The following is a 21457-nucleotide window of genomic DNA, read 5'->3' as shown; positions in this document are numbered from 1 at the left end:
GATCTTTCCAGCTGCTACATGTAAGGTATTATTATTTATTAATAAATTAACTCTAGTCTCTGAAACTAAAACAAAGGCCAAAGGAACATTTCAAATGCTAACCCTTTGTGTTCTATACAGTTAAAAAGGAGAGTTAGAAATTTTGTACAACAGCATTTACATACCATATATGGCTTCCACCTTTAAGCGATCCAGAGGTGTCTTTTTCTCCGAAGTTGGATCTCTCTTGCTGCCACCACCACGAAGATTGCTCTTTAATAATGTTGGAAAGTCAAAGACAGCAACCGTCAGGGTTCTTGCATATGACGTATTCGTGCTGCACCTCTCTGCAAGGATCCAGGACAGTTTGTCAATGTAAACTCCAGTGCCTGGGAATATTTCCACCTAAAAGACAATGGTAAATAAAAAACAAGTTTATCCCCAAACTATTCTTATATTATGTTAAGTGGAATACATTATCAGTAAGGCTGTGATTTTGTTACAGAAATGTGTTATTAAAGACCACAGTATGTCTCAATTCTAAGTTTATTAATTTACAGACATAATAAAGTCAGTGAATCTGTGACACCCATAATTCAATTACATTCTTATTATCAACTATAACTATGAATATAACTGATAATGTAGCATCATTAGATTGTTTACAACCAATATTTGTTTTCAATATATATATTTTTACCTTGTCTTTGTAATATTGTAGACCAAGAGTGTTATACCTGTTTTGGTGATTCTTTGTCAGATTCAGAACAATTTGCTGTGGGGCTGTCAGAACCACTTGATGGTGACACACTTTTGTCTTCATTGCTGATAAATGTGGCTTTTGTTACAATTTTTTTCAGATTGTCCAAAAGGTCTGGAATCTCTGGAGAAAAAAACCTTAGTATTAAATGATAATCATTTCTAGTAATATATTTAATACAAAGTGAAAACAAAACCATCAATGCCTGCAATTATACTTGAGAGACTTGCTCTATGTTATTGGCAAACTGATCTTTTTGTGGGTCATTAACATTAGCTACGAAAAAAATAAAAAAGATAAAATACAAGAATTACCAGGTCTAATGTAATGCATATAGTCATTAATGTAGGATTATGAAGTTATGTTGAAAAACTTTATTTAATAATCAGTATTATTAAACTATTAGACAGTGCACATTAAGAGTCTGTATTGTGGTTCTAGATTACTTCAGTATGATCAACTATAATACATTACTCTGGAATCTAAATTACTGAAGAATAACATTTATCAAGGTAAGGAATTATTTGCTATAAATAAAAAAACTTACCATCAACCATACGGTTTCGAAGACATTGGTTTTCATTTTTAAGTCTTGTGTTTTCCTTTTCGAGCTGCTTAACTTTTTGCTGTAGCTCAACTTCACTGGACTCTTTAAATGTCTGTAGAATATGACGGGATCTAATTCTTGAAGCTCCATCGGTTTTCTTTCTTATTTTGTGCTGTATTCAGAGAGGAAAAGAGTTTAAAATGAATATATATATATATGAATATGATTTAAAAAAAACAATCCTGCAATACATTTATTTAATATGTGCAGTAATTATCTCACCGGTAACTGTGGTTCATCAAGGTCACTATCATCTGAAATTTGAAGTTTTTTGTTTGGTTTAGGTACTCTCTTCATTTTAGGACAGGGCATTTTTGTTAGGTCATTAAGTTTTCTTCTTAGTTCGCCTTCTTTTCCTAAAATAAAAATAAAATAAATAAAACCCTGCATTATGTCCACAGATATTTGGGGATTATATTTATGTGTCATAAAAATACTGTGCTTTGACCATACAAATTAAGATGAACAGCCAACACTGAATCAAAACTGAAGTTAAATTATATCTGGTTTAATTTATTTTGTGATTTGGGGGATTTTATTGTAAAGCACAACACACAATAAATCGTTCTTACAAATGCCAGTCAAGTATGACGAGTTTTTAGCGCCCTCACCACCACCTACCATGTTATAAGAGTATGTTAGAAGTACAACACATTAATAACTTAAACATTCATTTCAAATATACTGTGATTGTATATATCAAATAGCATGTAAAGACTTTAATGTTTTTTTTTTAAATAAACATTGTTACCAGTCATAATGATCTGCGCTTCATGGACAGGCCATCCACCTTTTGGAGGTTTGTTCGTGTCTCTCCACTCTGCTCTGAAGTTTCGAGTCGTCTCTTCGTCATCATCAGCAATGCTGAATAAATCAAAATTGCGAAAGCAAGCAGTGGGAATCACGCTGTAAGAGTCTTTGTCGACCCCGCTTTCCCACTTCACCAACGCGTGCATCACCGCCATACTACCTTCACCTTCTCGTCCGTTTTTTCTGCGCCTTTTTCCCCCGACAAGTCACGGCACAAAAAACAGTCCCGCTCTGCATTCTGGTACTTGGCGTTCTTAATAACACCAACAGGGTGTAATCGCATAGACCACTCGAGTATAAAGTACTACATATCCCATCAGTTACAGTTTTTTTTCATCTTCTGAAACTGCAATTTAGCACTTTCAACTGTTTCTTAGTGATTCCTAGAATTACTAACCGGTATTGTAGTCAATGTGTTTATAACCTTTTTTGTTTAACGATTTGTGTGTTATCCTATGGGATCCCATGGTCTTTGATTTGGTCACGGAAGTGATTTGTCTTTGATTTGTTGATCTAGAGTTGAATTTTAATTAGTTTTTCCCTTTTGTATAATTAGTGTAGTGCTACATTTAGTCTTTGTTTTTAAATAAATTTGACAATTTATATCTTTGGAATTGGTGTCTGCGTCCAATTATTACAGAAATTGAGTTCTACAAGACTCCAGGATTCGTGATAAGGTGATACTATGAATTCACTTCTTTAATTGAAATGTATAAGTGTACCTTACGCTACATATATGTATGTATGTATGTATGTATGTATGTCCAATTGCTTTGACAATACAAATGAATTGAATTGAGAGGGAGAGAGAGAGAGAGAGAGAGAGAGAGAGAGAGAGAGACAGACAGACAGACTGACAAACAGAAAAACAGACAGACACAGACACACACACACACAGAGCCAGCCAGCCAGCCAGCCAGCTCAGCGATGACATCACGAGCCTCTCTCAGCTGACTGCTATGACATCACAGAGCACGTACATTCCGTTGCTTGCCGTCTGTCAACCACTCAGTCACTGCCAGCCAGACTGGCTGGCTGGCTGGATGGGGGGGCTGCTTGCTGCTGCTGCGTACCTTAGCAAGCTTATTTGCTTGACCGGCCTTCCTACTCCTCTGCCCACATGCCCACCTATGCCCGATCTGCTGTTCACCTGGATCACAGCTCCGCCCCAACAAGGCAGAGCCCCCCAAGAATGGTACAAACTCACCCACGATCCCCTCCACGGAAAGCTTTAGCAAAAGGCAAAAGCGTTATACGTAATGAAGAGGAACCCGAGTCCAAGACGCATCCGACCAGCCATACATATTTGTGTGTATTAAAGATCACATTTTCTTACATTTAGTTTTTCTGTACTTTATTACATCTTATTGTGATTTATAAAAGTATTGTTTCTTTTCCATATGTATGTATGTATGTGTGTGTGTGTGTGTGTGTGTGTGTGTCTGTCTCTGCGTGAAAGTTATTGTGTGTGTCTGTACGTGTGTGTGCCTGTCTCTGTGTGAAAGTGTGTGTGTGTGTGTGTGTGTGTGTGTGTATATGTCTCTCTGTGAAAGTGTGTGTGTGGGTGTGACAGTGTGTGTGAGTGTCTGTCTGTCTGTCTGTCATGTAACTCGCACATCTGTGAGGGCACCATTTTTGCAGAAGAGATGTACACATTTTGGAGCAACATATGCTGCCATCCAGACATCATCTTTTCCAGTGACGTCCCTGCATTTTCAAACAGATCACATTTTATTACACTTTGTTTATCTGTACTTTATTACATCTTATTGTGATTTATACTTGTAATGTTTCTTTTCCATATATATGTATGTACAGTGGGGGAAAAAAGTAATTGATCCCCTGCTGATTTTGTACATTTGCCCACTGACAAAGAAATGATCAGTCTATAATTTTAATGGTAGGTGTATTTTAGCAGTGAGAGACAGAATAACAACAAGAAAATCCAGAAAAATGCATTTCAAAAAAGTTATAAATTGATTTGCATGTTAATGAGGGAAATAAGTATTTGACCCATTTTCAATGCCCTGGCTTAGGGTTCTCACCCATGATTTGACGGTACATGGCCCCGTCCATCGTCCCTTTGATGCGGTGCAGTTGTCCTGTCCCCTTAGCAGAAAAACAGCCCCAAAGCATAATGTTTCCACCTCCATGTTTGATGGTGGGAATGGTGTTCTTGGGGTCATTCCTCCTCCTCCAAACACGGCGAGTTGAGTTGATGGCAAAGAGCTTGATTTTGGTCTCATCTGAGACCACTTTCACCCAGTTCTCCTCTGAATCATTCAGATGTTCATTGGCAAACTTCAGACGGGTCTGTACATGTGCTTTCTTGAGCAGGGGGACCTTGCGGGCGCTGCAGGATTTCAGTCCTTCACGGCATAGTGTGTTACCAATTGTTTTCTTGGTGACTATGGTCCCAGCTACCTTGAGATCATTAACAAGATCCTCCCATGTAGTTCTGGGCTGATTCCTCACCGTTCTCATGATCATTGAAACTCCACGAGGTGAGATCTTGCATGGAGCCCCAGACTGAGGGAGACTGACAGTTATTTTGTGTTTCTTCCATTTGCGAATAATCGCACCAACTGTTGTCACCTTCTCACCAAGCTGCTTGGTGATGGTCTTGTAGCCCATTCCAGCCTTGTGTAGGTCTACAATCTTGTCCCTGACATCCTTGGACAGCTCTTTGGCCATGGTGGAGAGTTTGGAATCTGATTGATTGATTGCTTCTGTGGACAAGTGTCTTTTATACAGGTAACGAGCTGAGATTAGGAGCACTCCCTTTAAGAGAGTGCTCCTAATCTCAGCTTGTTACCTGTATGAAAGACACCTGGGAGCCAGAAATCTTGCTGATTGATAGGGGATCAAATACTTATTTCCCTCATTAACATGCAAATCAATTTATAACTTTTTTGAAATGCGTTTTTCTGGATTTTCTTGTTGTTATTCTGTCTCTCACTGCTAAAATACACCTACCATTAAAATTATAGACTGATCATTTCTTTGTCAGTGGGCAAACGTACAAAATCAGCAGGGGATCAAATACTTTTTTCCCTCACTGTATGTATGTATGTATGTATGTATGTAAGTGTGTGTGTGTCTGTCTCTGTGTGAAAGTGTGTGTGTGTGTCTGTCTGTGAAAGTGATTGTGTGTGAAAGTGTGTGTGTCTGTCTGTCTGTCTGTGAAAGTGTGTGTGTGTGTGTGTGTGTGTGCGTGTGTCTGTCTGTGAAAGTGTGTGTTTGTGTGTGTATGGGTGTGACAGTGTGTATGAGTGTCTGTCATGTAACTCGCACATCTGTGAGGGCACCATTTTTGCAGAAAGAGATGTACACATTTTGGAGCAACATATGCTGCCATCCAGACATCGTCTTTTCCAGGGACGTACCTGCATTTTTCAGCAGGATAACGCCAAACCACATTCTGCCCAGATTTCAAGCGCATGGTTGCGTAGGCAGAGAGTGCGGGTGCTAGCATGGCCTGCCTGCAGTCCTGACCTGTCTCCGAATTGAGAATGTGTGGCGCACTATGAAGTGCAAATTAAGACAACGAAGGCCCTGTGCAGTTGCGCAGCTGAGGAAATGCATAATGGATGAATGGGGGAAAATCCCGCTTGCTAAACTTAACCAAGTGGTGTCTTCAGTGCCCAAGTGCTTAATAAGTGTTATTAAAAGAAAAGGTGATGTTACATAGTGGTAAACAGTCGACTGTCCCAACTTTCTTGGTTTCTTTTCACTGCTAATGAGATGCTGTAGAGTGAGTTAGTTATATTGCTTTCAGGAGCTCTAATCGTATTGATGAGTTCATGCAGCATTTGTAATTGAATTTCAAAAAGAAATCTTTGCTGTCTGGCCTGTGTGTATGAGATGTACTCTGTCAATCTTTGGCTAACAACTGAAACATTGGTAGAACAGAAATGGCAACATAAAAAAGAAAAGTACATTTTAAAAGAGCACATTAAATAGGATGAATATACAGTTTTTTACAATCACTTTGTCACTAATTTCAGAACCTTGATGTCATTTTTCAAAACTCTAGACACAAAACTCAAAACGGTCATCACTTGTAACACAGGCTGTCCAATGTTCAAAACATTGCATTGTGCATTCATATCTTTAAAGAAACCTTGCACTTGCAGACTTGTTGGTTCAAATAATTCATTTATCATGAAATACCATAGTAACATAGTAACACAGAAGATACCGATAGTTTCACTGTGTAGTTGTTCGTACAATCATTAAATATTGTAGTACAAAATATGTGATACATGTTTCATTATGGTACTACACATAAATACATCACTGTAAAAGGACTAGTAGAGAGAATACTACAGACACAGTGGAATCATTGAACAAAATCTGAAATGTATTGATGCAATACAATCAAATCACACCATAGGTTTCTTTGAATCCATGCAACAATAATTAGCTACAAAAAAGAACAAAACTACAGTAAAATGTCAACTGCAGTGTTCCTCACCTGGCTTAGTGTAAAAAGCAAAACAAAGGATTGATTACTGTACTTCTAAATTTCCATCAGCCCTGTGTTCAGGTTCAGGTTCTCACAACCATTTTTCACAAGAGGCATCTTGAAACTGAACATACCTGAACATACTCAGTCATCAGCTGCTTCACTCTGTCTGCATTTCTTTCAAAAGGCACACTATACTCTGTGCTACACATTGGTATGCAGTATACAGTCATTTGACAATTGAGAGTAGCCTAATGTTTAGTGCATGCTGAAGACTTGCCGCTTCTCAGTACGGACATTTCTGATGATTGAGGCCACAGTTGATCCTGAGTTGATTCTGAGGTTTGATTGAATCTTTGTAGCTGCCTCAGTCATGGTCATGCCATGATTTACAACATGTTCTACAACTATTTCTCGGATTTCACTGGACACTATTTGCTGTTGCTGCCGCTGTCTGGTCCGTGGCCTTGTCCTCTACCACGTTCCCCCAACACCTCTCAAATGAGGCCCATGGCTGCCTCTCTGGTGAGGCCTAAGCCCTCCTCTATGACGAGGCCCACGACCACCTCTCAGAAGGGGTGCATGTCCCCTTCCATTCCTTTGACCACCACGTCTTCCTCCTCCCACTGCTTGACCTCTATTGTGACCTGGATCACCTGCCGGCTCCATGTTATCACTGTGTTGCTCGGGTGGATAGCACTCATTTCACTCGATACTCGTACCACAATGTGAAATCAATCATCAATAACCAGTTGGCAGTATTGGAAAAGCAATTACAAGGGCCTGCATACATACAGTAATGTCAAATCTGATGTGGAAGAACAATCATCTTCAACCAGGTTGGAGCGTTAGTTGCAATGCCTTTAATACACGCAGCGTGGAGAGGAACAGTGACTCAAGAAGATCCCAAAGTCGCTCTGCCTTCATTTTAACAGTCAGAGCTTTTATACACAAAAATCAAAGAGCTGGTTATAATCAGAAAGTCATTACTATGTTATCTTAAAAGTTAGCTAAGCAGAATTTATATCATTATAGGACAGAGTTCATAGATCAACACATGGATTAGGGAGCAGGCACTTCAATCATACTGTTTGACATTGTCTCCAAGATTCTCATCGTAAATAACAAACAGAAATCAAACTACCTTCTGGCCTGACCTTCTAGCTTGACCTTATCTTTCTTAAGTATACAAGAGAGAAAAACAGGTATTAGAGAAAGAATTTCTAACTTTCCTTCCACACTGAAAACATGGTGTGGAAAAGTGCTACATGATGATGAATGATGATGAAATATTACATCCATAGATAATGTAGTCCAACTGGTTCATGCTCCTCGGTTATTGGTGTCAATGGATCTCATTATCCTGAAACTGTCATGATCGAAACATGGAATACTGTTCGTCAGTTTCCATAAAACTATGAATTAAGAGTAATGCAACAGTCACTTATCATTTTGAGCAGCTGTATCAATTGATAGTTAGATCTTTGTAATGAAATGAATAGACAGTGATCTCAGATGTAATGTGTGAATTGCATTTTGAAATGGTAATACTTTGACGTTAAGTTGTATCATTTTAGTTCAATGAACAAATGATCTGAGGTTGATGTGTATTGTATCCAAGCAATTGAAAAATGTGCATTTTGATCATCGGGTGTGAGTTTTGTGTCTAGAGTTTTGAAAAATGACATCAAGGTTCTGAAATGAGAGCCAAAGTGATTGTAAAAAAGTGTAATATCAGGGGACAGTGGCTATTACTGATCTGGCCTTCCGTGGCCTCTGTATTAATGTAACAGGTCACATTGTATGTGTACACTGATACTTGATAGTATAATATAGTACAAGTAAAAAACATACATAGGTATCATAGAAGTATTTTGCAGAAATGATTATGGATAGTTATCAAAATGGAGAGGAAATGCTAAATCCAGTCTCCCCAGGCTGAGCTTCTATTGCTACACCTGCTAAGTGGCTGCTGGCCCCACTATATGGATAGAGCCACACCAAGTACAAGAGTCTCCCCATTGCTATTTATATCTCCCTATCCAGTCTTCTATACGTGTCAGGTATACAAGTGTGTGTGTGTGTGTGTGTGTGTGTCTGTCTGTCTATCTGTCTGTCTGTGAAAGTGTGTGTGTGTGTGTGTGTGTGAAAGTGTGTGTGAGTGTCTGTCTGTCTGTCTGTCATGTAACTTGCACATCTGTTAGGGCACCATTAATGCAGAGATGTACACATATTGTTTATTTTCCATATATATGTATGTATGTATGTATGCATGTCCAATTGCTTTGACAATACAAATGCACTGAATTGAGACAGAGAGAGAGAGAGAGAGAGAGAGAGAGAGAGAGAGAGGTGCTAAGGCACATTTGTAACATAAATTAGGGAACATTTGAAACATGCTTAGGGAACATTCATAAGAACATAAGAACATAAGAAAGTTTACACACGAGAGGAGGCCATTCGACCCATCATGCTCGTTTGGTGTCCATTAATATCTAAGTGATCCATGGATCCTATCCAGTCTATTTTTAAATGTTCCCAAACTTTCAGCTTCTACCACTTTCCATCTTGAATGCCTTGAAGCCCAATTTCCATTTGTTGTCCCCTGGTGCGTGTGTCCCTGCTGATCTGGAAAAGCTCCTCTGGTTTGAGGAACCTTTCATGATTTTGAAGACTTGGATCAAGTCCCCACGTAATCTCCTCTGTTCCAGGGTGAAAAGGTTCAGTTCCCTCAGTCTCTCCGAGTAGGACTTTCCCTTCAGACCTGGAATAAGTCTGGTTGCTCTCCTCTGAACTGTCTCTAAAGCAGCAATATCCTTCTTGAAGTGTGGTGCCCAGAACTGTACACAGTATTCCAGATGAGGTCTAGCGCATTGTACAGTCTTAACATTACTTAAATTCTACACTTTTGACGATATACCCTAGCATTCTGTATGCCTTTTGTATTGCTTCCCCACATTGTTTGGATGGAGAAAGTGAATCCACATAGATTCCTAGGTCTTTCTCATGCATTACTTCATCTAGATCTGTACCTCCCATAGTGTAATTATAGTGGACATTTTTGTTTTACTGCATGTATTACCTTGCACTTGTCCACATTGAATTTCATTTGCCAGGTGTCAGCCCACAACTGAATTTATCTAAGTTCCTCTGAATAGCATGTGCTGCCAAGATTGTATCTGCTAAGCCACCTATTTTAGTATCATCTGCAAATTTGACAAGGTTGCTAAGTATCCCAGAGTCCAGATCATTAATATAGATTAGAAAAAGCAAAGGCCCTAGTACTGATCCCTGTGGAACTCCACTAACAACCTCACTCCAGTTAGAAGTGACTCCTCTAATCTGTTTCCTATACATCAACCAGTTCATAATCCATCTACTTACATGACCCTGAATGCCTACAGCTTCCAATTTGAGGATCAGTCTTTGGTGTGGAACCTTATCAAAAGCTTTTTGGAAATCTAAGTATATCATATCATATGCTTTCACGTGATCTACAGCTGCAGTTGCATGTTCAAAAAAATGTATTAAGTTAGTAAGACATGATCTGCCTCGTCTAAACCCATGTTGACTATCTCCAAGAATATGGTTTTCATTGAGATGCTCCTCTATTTTCTGTCTAATCATTTTTTCCAACATTTTACAGGTGATGCAGGTGAGACTGATTGGTCTGTAATTTCCTGGCTCAGTTTTGTCCCCTTTCTTGTGGATTGGTATGAAATTTGCTGTCTTCCAGTCAGTGGGAACATCCCCTGTTCTAAGTGTCATTAGAAATAATCGAGTTAACGGCCTATACATAATTTCCCTCATTTCTTTAAGTACTGTTGGAAATATCCCATCTGGCCCAGGTGATTTGTTTGATTTTAATTCTGCTAGTCCCTTTAGTACCTCCTCCTCATTTATCCTGATCTCTCTTAGGGTTTGACTGGATTGATTGTCAACCTGTGGCATGTCATCTGTTTTTTCTTTTGTACAAACCTCTGTGAAATACTCATTTAGAATATTTGCCACATCTTGTTCGTTTTCCAAGATACCTCCATTTTTGCCCTTTATCTGTTTCACCTCCTCCTTAATTGACCGCTTGCTGTTGTAATTTTGAAGCTCATTGCATTGGTTGTAGCTCCAAGAGCTATGTTTCTTTCTATTTCCCTCTTTGCTTTCCTGATCCCTTTCTTAAGATCTCTTTGCAGCTCAACATATTCTATGTATTTTGTTTCATCACCATCCCTTTTGTATGTGCTATACAACATTTTCTTCCTCTTTATATTTTTTTGCATGCCTCTGGTTTGTATGTATGTATGTATGTATGTATGTATATATGTATGTGTGGAAGGAAAGTTAGAAATTCTTTTCTCACAACTGTTTTTCTCTCTTGTATACTTAAGAAAGATAAGGTCAAGCTAGAAGGTCAGGAGGCCATAAGGTAGTTTGATTTCTCTTTGTTATTTACAATGAGAACCTTGGAGACAATGTCAAACAGAATGACCTACGTGCCTGTTCCCTAATACCATGTATAGACCTATGAACTCTGTTCGATAATGATATATGTTCTGCTTAGTTAGCCTTTAAGATAACATAGTAATGACTTTCTAGCATGTATGTATGTATGTATATATATATATATATATATATATGTATGAATGTATGTATGTCCAATTGCTTTTGACAATACAAATGAATTGAGAGGGAGAGAGAGACAGACAGACAGACTGACAAACAGAAAAACAGACACACACACAAACACACACACACACAGAGCCAGCCAGTCCGCCAGCCAGCCAGCCAGCCAGCCAGCTCAGCGATGACATCACGAGCCTCTCTCAGCTGACTGCTATGACATCACAGAGCACGTACATTCCGTTGCTTGCCGTCTGTCAACCACTCAGTCACTGCCAGCCAGACTGGCTGGCTGGCTGGATGTGGGGGCTGCTTGCTGCTGCTGCGTACCTTAGCAAGCTTATTTGCTTGACCGGCCTTCCTACTCCTCTGCCCACATGCCCACCTATGCCTCTACTCCAAGATACTTATACAATAGAAAAACTATGGTAATAATAATATAGCCCAAGACAAAAAATATTAATCTTTCTAGACTGTATTAAAGTTCAGCACTTCGGAAAAATAGAATTATTTTGTATTTCAATAAAACAAAAATTATTACTGGTATCCACACACCCAACCAATGTAAATGTCACGGACGGTGTTAATTAGCTCCTTAATCACCATTACTTATTATATTTATATTTCACTTCACTTTATGCAATATGGCTTGTGTATTTTGTTTGGTTCTATATTGCCATTATTTTGTGTGTTGATTATCTTTCACTTTATTGTTTAATTTGTTATTCACTTAGTATTATTTTGATTGTTTGCACGCGTGCCTTATTATTTTTGTTTCTTCTTTCTTTCACAACTCACCTGGGTCCACCTGCACTCTTCACACGCGTCCCCACTTAATCACCCTGCCCTGGGAGAGGAGAGGATTATCTGCTATAGTCCACTTTCCAATGTGGGAGGTCTCTGCGGCTCATATCTCATTCAATTATTTATTAATTTATCCTACATCAAGTTTATTTATTTTCCCACGTTTCATTCAATCACCATCAGAAGCTCTCTGTGCTAAAAGTGGCAGCACATTTGTCTCACACACATCAAACTCGCCTTTTCCTGCTTCCCAAGCCTTATCAACTTACTCAGACCCTCGTCAACTTACTCAAACCCTCTTCAACTTTGGTTAACATTGCTCTGCATTCTAACAGCTATTCTTTCTCCTATTCTTAATTTCTTACAAGAAATGTATTCAGGTTTTTTTATCAATATGTTTTATTTATATTTATACAGATGTCACTCCATTATTCGTTTATTGAAGTCATATATGTACCTAACAATATATTAGCCAATAGGCCATTGATCTCAATAATGATTCCCATAATCCTAGGACACCTTCTCTTTTACTCTTCCTTTCCATTCTTACTTTTCTCCTGTAAAGCATTTTATATTACTTGAGCTTACTTATTCTATAGTTGTAATCTTATACTTCTGCGGTATCTTACCCTTTTCCTACATCACTCATCTTAAAACCATGGTCTACTTTGACTTTCATTTCAGGTATTATATGCTAGGCACCAATAACCAAACATTTTCTGAAAGACTGTAACATGTCACCAGACTGTTTACATTCTCCTGCTTTCACAGGCTGTCAGGGCTGCACCAGGCTCTCTTCTAGCCTTTCGTTTCCTTGAATTTGACTTTTGACAGAGCTTGTCCATAACATGATGTTTAACAAACAAATTCTGGTTCTTCTTGTGGAGACACCATGACTATTTATGTATTACTATTATTATCCATCTGTTTATTCAATGTATATTTTGGATTACTTTTCTTATAATAGTCTTTCTTTCTGATTTCTGATGCTTGAGGCACTCTGTATAGAGCCAAAGATCCTCATGAATATGATAAATCTGTTGTTACATTTTTAAATATAATTCTAAAATGATTGCCAAAACATAGACATTTACCTTATATCACCTTCAAACTATACATATTCATAAACACACAAAGCACATACACATTGATATCTAAAGATAATTCAGATATCCGATCTGTGGCATGTTTTATTGACCCTGCAGTGTCTCAAACAGCCCTTATAACTTATTATTTAAGCTTATGATTATTTAGAATAAAATGTCAAATAATCCCACTCGATTATTTCATTATTTCACTATCTCAGTTTTCTTGATCCATTGTGAAAAAGTTCTGTTATTTCCTCCTCATCTGTAGAGGCTACATTAGCCCACTCCCCGGTCTGATATTCTCGTAGTAACTGTATCCAAATGTTGGGCGGACATTTAGCCTTCACGATGATGTGTACATCGTGCGGGTGAAGGAGGTGAATAACCATCTTTTCATCTAGAATATCCCAAAAAGTTGTGTTACCCTGGTTTGGTTTTAATTTTGGGAGGGACGCCCATATCATTTCTTTTTCTCCTGGGGAGAAGGGGACATGGGTTTTAGTCGTATAGACTATTGATTGACCTTCCTCTTTACTCTGTCTAGTTTTGACTTGCATGGGTGCAGCTGGGACCGTTTTCAGAGCGGTCAGATCTGGATACAATGTATTATTATAACCAAAATCAGTGATTGATTTATATTCCGGATTATATGGGGGAGGAGCGCTAGCAAAACCTCCTTTTTCATATTCCCATGCTTTGCGATCTAAATCATCCCAATCGGGCCTGTCGTCCTCGGAGTGATCTGTGTCGCGACGCGCTCCTAACACGGCAGCACATCGCGCACCTACACCTTCACCTTTTCTGACCACTTTTCTTGCCCTTCTAATTTGCCTTGTAGTTCTATTAATTCTATCGTATTTTTCACAACTTCTTCTCTCAATTCACATTACTGTTTATGATGATCTTCCATTTCTGTTATTTTCTTTTCTTGATTCTCACCAACCTGACACAATATCACAATTCCTTTCTCTGTCTTATCTGGTTGTTGTTGCTTCCACCAGTCCCGGTGCTCCTTCGGAGACCAGTCTTTCTCCCAACTTCCTTCCAACATTTTCTTCTCTACATTCTGTTTTTTTATTTCTCAAAAAACCAATAATGCTGGTGTCACTCACTGTGACGATTTATCTGAAATATTACATTATTATATATTATATTATGTATATATATTATAATAAAAACAAACACTCCAGTAAGGTACGGACACCCGTACATGACACTGGCTAAGGTAAGGGAACCCATAAACAACCATAAGCACCCCCGGACCTAGGACAGACTGTAACTTGCTAACTTGCTAACTGTTTTGTTTGCTTCACATAGTTTGCTGCTAGTTGCATGCCAAACGAGTTCGTTCTGTCCAAAATATAAGCTTTTTTCTTCTAATAAACTCAATAAAAATACAGTGCACTAGCAACTATTTCCCTTTCAAAAGTTGTAGTCCCGTTTCAGTTAAAACAAAATGTGTTCTTCAAACAAAGAAAATACTTGTGTTTCTTTTCCCTCTTTACCTGCTCTTATCACAAAGCTTCTCAACACAATCTCAGGTGCAGGTGCACTCTGCGCTATCCTTTGCCCGAGCTTTGTCCAGGAAAACTCACTGTAGCCATCTTAGTTCAACACGGGCTCTCCTTACCTGCGAGTCACACGGGTCCAGTTCACTTTGCAAGTGAACAGTCTCTTCTCAGAAACAATAAGGAAACTTGGAAAGAAACACAATCCCAGGTCGGTGTTAAAAAAAAGTTCTTTGTTTTCATATTAAAAGAAAACATTTGTATTTTCTCTGCACACTTCACAGCTCCAATTAGCACACTCAACTAATCCCTGCCCCCCTCAGAACCGTCACTAAAGAAAGGTACTCACAGTCATTTTAAATATGACATCCTGTAGTGTTTGTTTTCAAAATATGATCTTATTATCACTTGAACCAAATAAATCCTTTGACCCACTAATACCAAATTACAGTTATGGGGGCCACAGATGTGATTTGAAAATACGATCTTCCATGTCTTTCTGTTGTGTTTTGACCTGGGGATCTGTAATTGTCCAAGTTGCTACTGCACATGTACTTATTTAATATTAAATGTGTTATTTAATTAGGCTTGGTTCTGGTGAGCATGTACAAGACGTCAGCTTTTTAAATAACTGTGTGTATTGGATCATACACATTTTAGAAATACTCTCTCAAACTTCCCGCATTGGTACCTCACCAGGGAGGTAGAAAACAGCAATAGCATTGAAAAAGTGTGATTGTAGTTCTGCTCTTCTGCAATATATTTCTACAATATCTTTAACATCTTCTTTAACATTGTTTTAAAGGCTGGGACCAATATGGTGGAATATCTCCAACACACGGACATTGAGAGACTCGACCCCTTTGTGCTGCTGCTCAGAGACCAACTCTCAGTTGTCTCTGAGTAGGCTATGGATCAACTTCCTTTCCTAATATGAAGGAGACCATGGATACAAAACCTATGAAAAACAGGTGATTATTGTTATTCTTCTCATTATAAACTACTTAATACATCTCTCGCATAAAGTACAACAGGATAGTGGTGACGTCATTCAGGATTGGATTGCCATTGGTCAAAAGCCCTCTGAGAGAAATTGTGTGGCGACACTCCACACTCTTAGAAGAAATTGTTCTGCACAGAACCATAAAGGGTTCCTCGAGTAATCGCTCTGGTGGATCCCTTTATGGTTCTATGTAGAACCCCTTCAAAGGGGTTACATGAAGAACCCCCAAACATAGCGTTCTATACAGAACCATTCGTTTTAAAATGTTATATATAGAACCCATTCAAAAGGGGGACACGTGCTATACCTGAATTTGTTTTCCAAATACAATCTTTAAAAAATGTATGAGTTCATATATACAAACACACATACACAACGTAGAAATCGCACTACTAGTGAAGTAACTTCATTTACATTATATGCCACAACTCCTCAATTTGGAACGCAAAAACAAGACATCTGATGTAAAAGTGTAAACTAATTACGAACAGCACTTTTGATTTTTATCTTCAATTCAGGGGCTACTTATTCGAACAGTAAACTGTATTCTCTCTTCAGAGTGACTGGAATGTTTTTGCCTACATTCAACTTAAATATGAAAGTTTCCAAAAACGGCATAGTTTTCTTTAAGGCTATTCAATGCCAAACACAAAATTCTCTCTGCTTTCAGTGCTTGTCCTTCAGCACAATTACACAGGTTCATGATGTTCTCATTTCAATACATTGTTTTCTTATTTAAACTATTTGACTTTGAGCTTACATTGAGAATAAAATCACTTTTGCAAGTAAAACCTGGCCAAGAAAGGAAGCAGCACTACAATAAAACAATACACAGAATACAAAGCAGTTCCTTCAAAAGTGAAAGTGATAAAGAGTGATGTCTGTCAGTAAATTACGTTGAGATACATATTGGTTATTTTGAATTAGGAGTCCAACTTCAATAACTTCTATTAACAAGCCAAAATACAGATCAGAATTACGGGTAATTGAAAATAATATGTAGCGCCTAGGTAAGCTTGGATGTGTTCAGAGAAACACTAAAAACGGACCTTCCTCACACCCGTCTTGTTGAGGTGGACGTGGTCATACAGGTGATGTGGCTGGATGTCTCAGTGGTGTGCCAGGTGGACGTTGGGGAGGAGGGCACATCTTCGGGACACTTCTGCGTTGATGGCCTGGATGATGTGCAGGGGCACGTCTGTGCGGGGCAGCAGTGTGGAGATGGTGATTTTGGCAGTTGGGAATTCCTCTGTGGCTTTCGTTGCTACCTGTCTCAGGGCTGAGGCCACATCGCCCCTGCGGGCACTCAGGTCGTTAGTGCCGGTGTGGATGAGGATGTGTTTGACTTGGCAAAGCCTCCTCTTGGAGAGCAGCTCCAGGGCTCTCTGTGCTGTGGAGCACCAAAGCTTTTTCACTTTTCGCCCAGGGAAGAGGCGCCTCTCAACCAGGAACTTCCCATTGGATTCGCTCAGAATGACCACCTCTGCGTTGACCTGCCACTCCGGGTTTGCGTCGGGAGTGGTGGGGGCAGCGGGTGTATTTTGGGGGAGTGGCGTTTCAGGGGGTTGTGTATTAGTGGCAGGTCTGGTGATAGTGGGTGTGTCAGGAGTGGTGGGGAGTGTGGGTGGATCAGTGGGTGCGTCAGGGGTTGTAGGTGTTGTGGGGTCAGTGCAGTGCAGTCTCTGTGCTCCAGTGATGTGTAGCTCCTCTCTTAGCTCCTCCAGCTGGCTCTGCAGGCTCCTTAGCTGGCTGTGCTGGGGTGTCCTGGTCAGCTCCTCCCTCGCTCTGCGCAGCTCCGTCCTCAGGGTTTGGCTCTGCTCCTCCAGGTCTCTCACTGCTGCTCTCAGCTCATGGATCTCAGCCTTGTGCTGCATCTTTAGTCTGTGCATCTCATCCCGGAGCTGATCACACAAGGAGGTCTGGGCCAGGGTGCTCAAGGTCTGCTCCCTGAACTCCGCAAACTCCAGCTCCAGCACTGATAGGCATTCCTTTAGTGTTTTAATGTTGCTGGAGAGTTTTGGGGAGACAGGGGGGCAGTCTGTGGGAGATGGGGCACTGTCTGGCTCCGTGTGGCTGGGGGCAGACTGCAGGGTGGCCGGCTCTGGCTCGTGTTTCTCTACCTCAGTCTGCTGCTTTGAGGTGTGGAAGCCGAGAGATAATTGGTCCAGGCTGCTCTCGCTGCCCTGCACCATGATGGTCCCGTTGTGGTATACATTAAAAGTGAGCATCACACTGTCTGTGTCTTTCTCTACCAGCACTGAGATCTGCCTGCCTCTGCTAATGCCCCTCTTGTTGTTATTGGGGTATGTCTGGCACAGGGTTTTGTGAAAGGCGGTGTAGAACAGTAGATTGTTCTTGACCCTGTTTTCTCCTTTACCGGTGTAGTCTAGGATGAGGGTCTCAGGAGATGCTCTCATCACAGCTTGTTTGTAGTCCTTCTTAGCCTGTGCAGAGCGAATGTCTTCAGGGTATCGGATTTCAAAAGGCAGCTCTGCAGTCAGACTGCTGTTCGATAGATTTGTATCAGTCTCAGTGGCAGTTGGGCTCTCTCCTACTGTCACTCTATTCAAATCGGAGCTCTGCATTTTCATTGGCTGAGTCAACTACTGAGAATGCTTATTTATTTTATTAATACATATTTTTTTGTTTAATTATTTGTCTCTTACCTCCAATTCTTGTCTTCAGCTTTTCTTTTCTGACTTTTCTTCCTGAACTGTCTCTCTGCTTTCTTCTTTTTGTGTTTCTCTTAAAATTATTATTTTTTGAATACTTTATCTTCTGAATTTCTATTCCATGTCTTCTGTGTATGTTTATAGTGCTATATATTCATTTGTAAATCACAAATTAAATCCGCTTATGTATAAAAACAAATGTTTTTTAGGAGCTCATATTCCTCTCTCTCTCTCTTTCTCTCTCTCTCTCTCTCAATTCATTTCATTTGTATTGTCAAAGCAATTGGACATACATACACATACATACATATACACTCACCTAAAGGATTATTAGGAACACCTGTTCAATTTCTCATTAATGCAATTATCTAATCAACCAATCACATGGCAGTTGCTTCAATGCATTTAGGGGTGTGGTCCTGGTCAAGACAATCTCCTGAACTCCAAACTGAATGTCTGAATGGGAATGAAAGGTGATTTAAGCAATTTTGAGCGTGGCATGGTTGTTGGTGCCAGACGGGCCGGTCTGAGTATTTCACAATCTGCTCAGTTACTGGGATTTTCACGCACAACCATTTCTAGGGTTTACAAAGAATGGTGTGAAAAGGGAAAAACATCCAGTATGCGGCAGTCCTGTGGGCGAAAATGCCTTGTTGATGCTAGAGGTCAGAGGAGAATGGGCCGACTGATTCAAGCTGATAGAAGAGCAACTTTGACTGAAATAACCACTCGTTACAAACGAGGTATGCAGCAAAGCATTTGTGAAGCCACAACACGTAAAACCTTGAGGCGGATGGGCTACAACAGCAGAAGACCCCACCGGGTACCACTCATCTCCACTACAAATAGGAAAAAGAGGTGAGACATTCAGATGGTAGAGTCAGAATTTGGCGTAAACAGAATGAGAACATGGATCCATCATGTCTTGTTACCACTGTGCAGGCTGGTGGTGGTGGTGTAATGGTGTGGGGGATGTCTTCTTGGCACACTTTAGGCCCCTTAGTGCCAATTGGGCATCGTTTAAATGCTACGGCCTACCTGAGCATTGTTTCTGACCATGTCCATCCCTTTTTGACCACCATGTACCCATCCTCTGATGGCTACTTCCAGCAGGATAATGCACCATGTCACAAAGATCGAATCATTTCAAATTGGTTTCTTGAACATGACAATGAGTTCACTGTACTAAACTGGCCCCCACAGTCACCAGATCTCAACCCAATAGAGCATCTTTGGGATGTGGTGGAACGGGAGCTTCGTGCCCTGGATGTGCATCACACAAATCTCCATCAACTGCAAGATGCTATCCTATCAATATGGGCCAACATTTCTAAAGAATGCATTCAGCACCTTGTTGAATCAATGCCACGTAGAATTAAAGCAGTTCTAAAGGCGAAAGGGGGTCAAACACAGTATTAGTATGGTGTTCCTAATAATCCTTTAGGTGAGTTCATCGTAGCTCTTAATACTCTCTTTCTGTCTGGAGGAGATATAATTGAAGTATTGTACACGTACCCGGCTACTTTCAACACCCATTGCTGCACTGATATTTTTCCCTCCATTTTTCTTTATCCATTTTTTTTTTGCTGGAAGTTCCGTCAATACCCGTCAGCCTTTAAGAGACATCATGCAGCCAGGCCTCTTGGCTTGCGGCCACACAGTCCTGAACGCGCCCAATCTCATCAGATCTCGGAAGCTAAACGGGGCAAGGGTTCGTCAGTACTTGGATGGGTGACCTCCTGGAGATATCAGGTGCTGCAAGTTATTTCGTCTCCTGGGTAACTTTATCGTAGCTCTAAATACTCTCTTTCTGTCTGGAGGAGATATAATTGAAGAATTGTACACATACCCGGCTACTTTCAACACCCTTTGCTGCACTGATATTGTTCCCTCCATTTTTTTTTCTTTTTTTTTTTTTTTTTGCTGGAAGTTCCGTCAATACCCACCAGCCTTTAAGAGACATCATGCAGCCAGGCTTTTTGGCTTGCAGCCACACCGTCCTGAACGCGCCCGATCTCGTCAGATCTCGAAAGCAAAACGGGGCAGGTCCTGGTCAGTACTTGGATGGGTGACCTCCTGGAGATATCAGGTGCTGCAAGTTATTTCGTCTCCTGGGTAACTTTATCATAGCTCTAAATACTCTCTTTCTGTCTGGAGGAGATATAATTGAAGAATTGTACACATACCCGGCTACTTTCAACACCCTTTGCTGCACTGATATTTTTCCCTCCATTTTTTTTTCTTTTTTTTTTTATTTTGCTGGAAGTTCCGTCAATACCCTCCAGCCTTTAAGAGACATCATGTAGCCAGGCCTCTTGGCTTGAGGCCACACCGGCCTGAACGCGCCCGATCTCGTCAGATCTCGAAAGCAAAACGGGGCAGGTCCTGGTCAGTACTTGGATGGGTGACCTCCTGGAAATACCAGGTGCTGCTAGCTTTTTCGTCTCCTGGGTAACTTCATCGTAGCTCTTAATACTCTCTTTCTGTCTGGAGGAGATATAATTGAAGTATTGTACACGTACCCAGCTACTGTCAACACCCTTTGCTGCACTGATATTATTCCATCCATTTTTCTTTTTTTTTTTTTTTTTTTTTTTTTTTGCTGGAATTACCGTCAATACCCGCCAACCTTTAAGAGACATCATGCAGCCAGGCTTCTCGGCTTGTGGCCACACTGTCCTGAATGCGCCCGATCTCGTCTGATCTCGGAAGCTAAACGGGGCAGGGCCTGGTCAGTACTTTGATGGGAGACCTCCTAGAAATACCAGGTGCTGCAAGCTTTTTACGTCTCCTGGGTAACTTCATCGTAGCTCTTAATACTCTCTTTCAGTCTGCAGGAGATATAATTGAAGAATTGTACATGTACCCGGCTACTTTCAACACCCTTTGCTGCACTGATATTTTTCCATCCATTTTTCTTTTTTTTTTTTTTGCTGGAAGTTCCGTCAATACCCGCCAACCTTTAAGAGACATCATGCAGCCAGGCCTCTCGGCTTGCGGACACAAAGTCCTGAACGCGCCCGATCTCGTCAGATCTCGGAAGCTAAACGGGGCAGGACCTGGTCAGTACTTGAATGTGAGACCTCCTGGAAATACCTGGTGCTGCAAGCTTTTACGTCTCCTGGGTAACTTTATCGTAGC

At 40.3% G+C, this 21457-nt stretch overlaps 2 non-coding genes and 4 pseudogenes across 2 annotated transcripts; 5 read left to right on the top strand and 1 right to left on the bottom strand.

Moving 5' to 3' along the window:
* Nucleotides 1-3320: 3320 nt before the first annotated feature.
* On the bottom strand, nt 3321-3435 carry LOC136728230 (U5 spliceosomal RNA). The gene has a single exon (XR_010808595.1). It is a non-coding gene; the product is annotated as a U5 spliceosomal RNA (small nuclear RNA).
* Nucleotides 3436-19961: 16526 nt separating this feature from the next.
* LOC136728202 (uncharacterized) lies at nt 19962-20080 on the top strand (annotated as a pseudogene).
* A 218-nt stretch (nt 20081-20298) lies between these two features.
* LOC136727742 (uncharacterized) lies at nt 20299-20417 on the top strand (annotated as a pseudogene).
* A 217-nt stretch (nt 20418-20634) lies between these two features.
* On the top strand, nt 20635-20753 carry LOC136727860 (uncharacterized; annotated as a pseudogene).
* A 224-nt stretch (nt 20754-20977) lies between these two features.
* LOC136728349 (5S ribosomal RNA) lies at nt 20978-21096 on the top strand. Its single transcript, XR_010808702.1, has one exon. It is a non-coding gene; the product is annotated as a 5S ribosomal RNA (ribosomal RNA).
* A 212-nt stretch (nt 21097-21308) lies between these two features.
* Nucleotides 21309-21427, top strand: LOC136728069 (uncharacterized; annotated as a pseudogene).
* Nucleotides 21428-21457: the final 30 nt, after the last annotated feature.

This window comes from Amia ocellicauda, unplaced genomic scaffold (genome assembly GCF_036373705.1).
Source record: "Amia ocellicauda isolate fAmiCal2 unplaced genomic scaffold, fAmiCal2.hap1 HAP1_SCAFFOLD_29, whole genome shotgun sequence".
Taxonomy (NCBI): Eukaryota; Metazoa; Chordata; class Actinopteri; order Amiiformes; family Amiidae; genus Amia; species Amia ocellicauda.
This window is presented reverse-complemented; position numbering and strand designations above follow the sequence as displayed.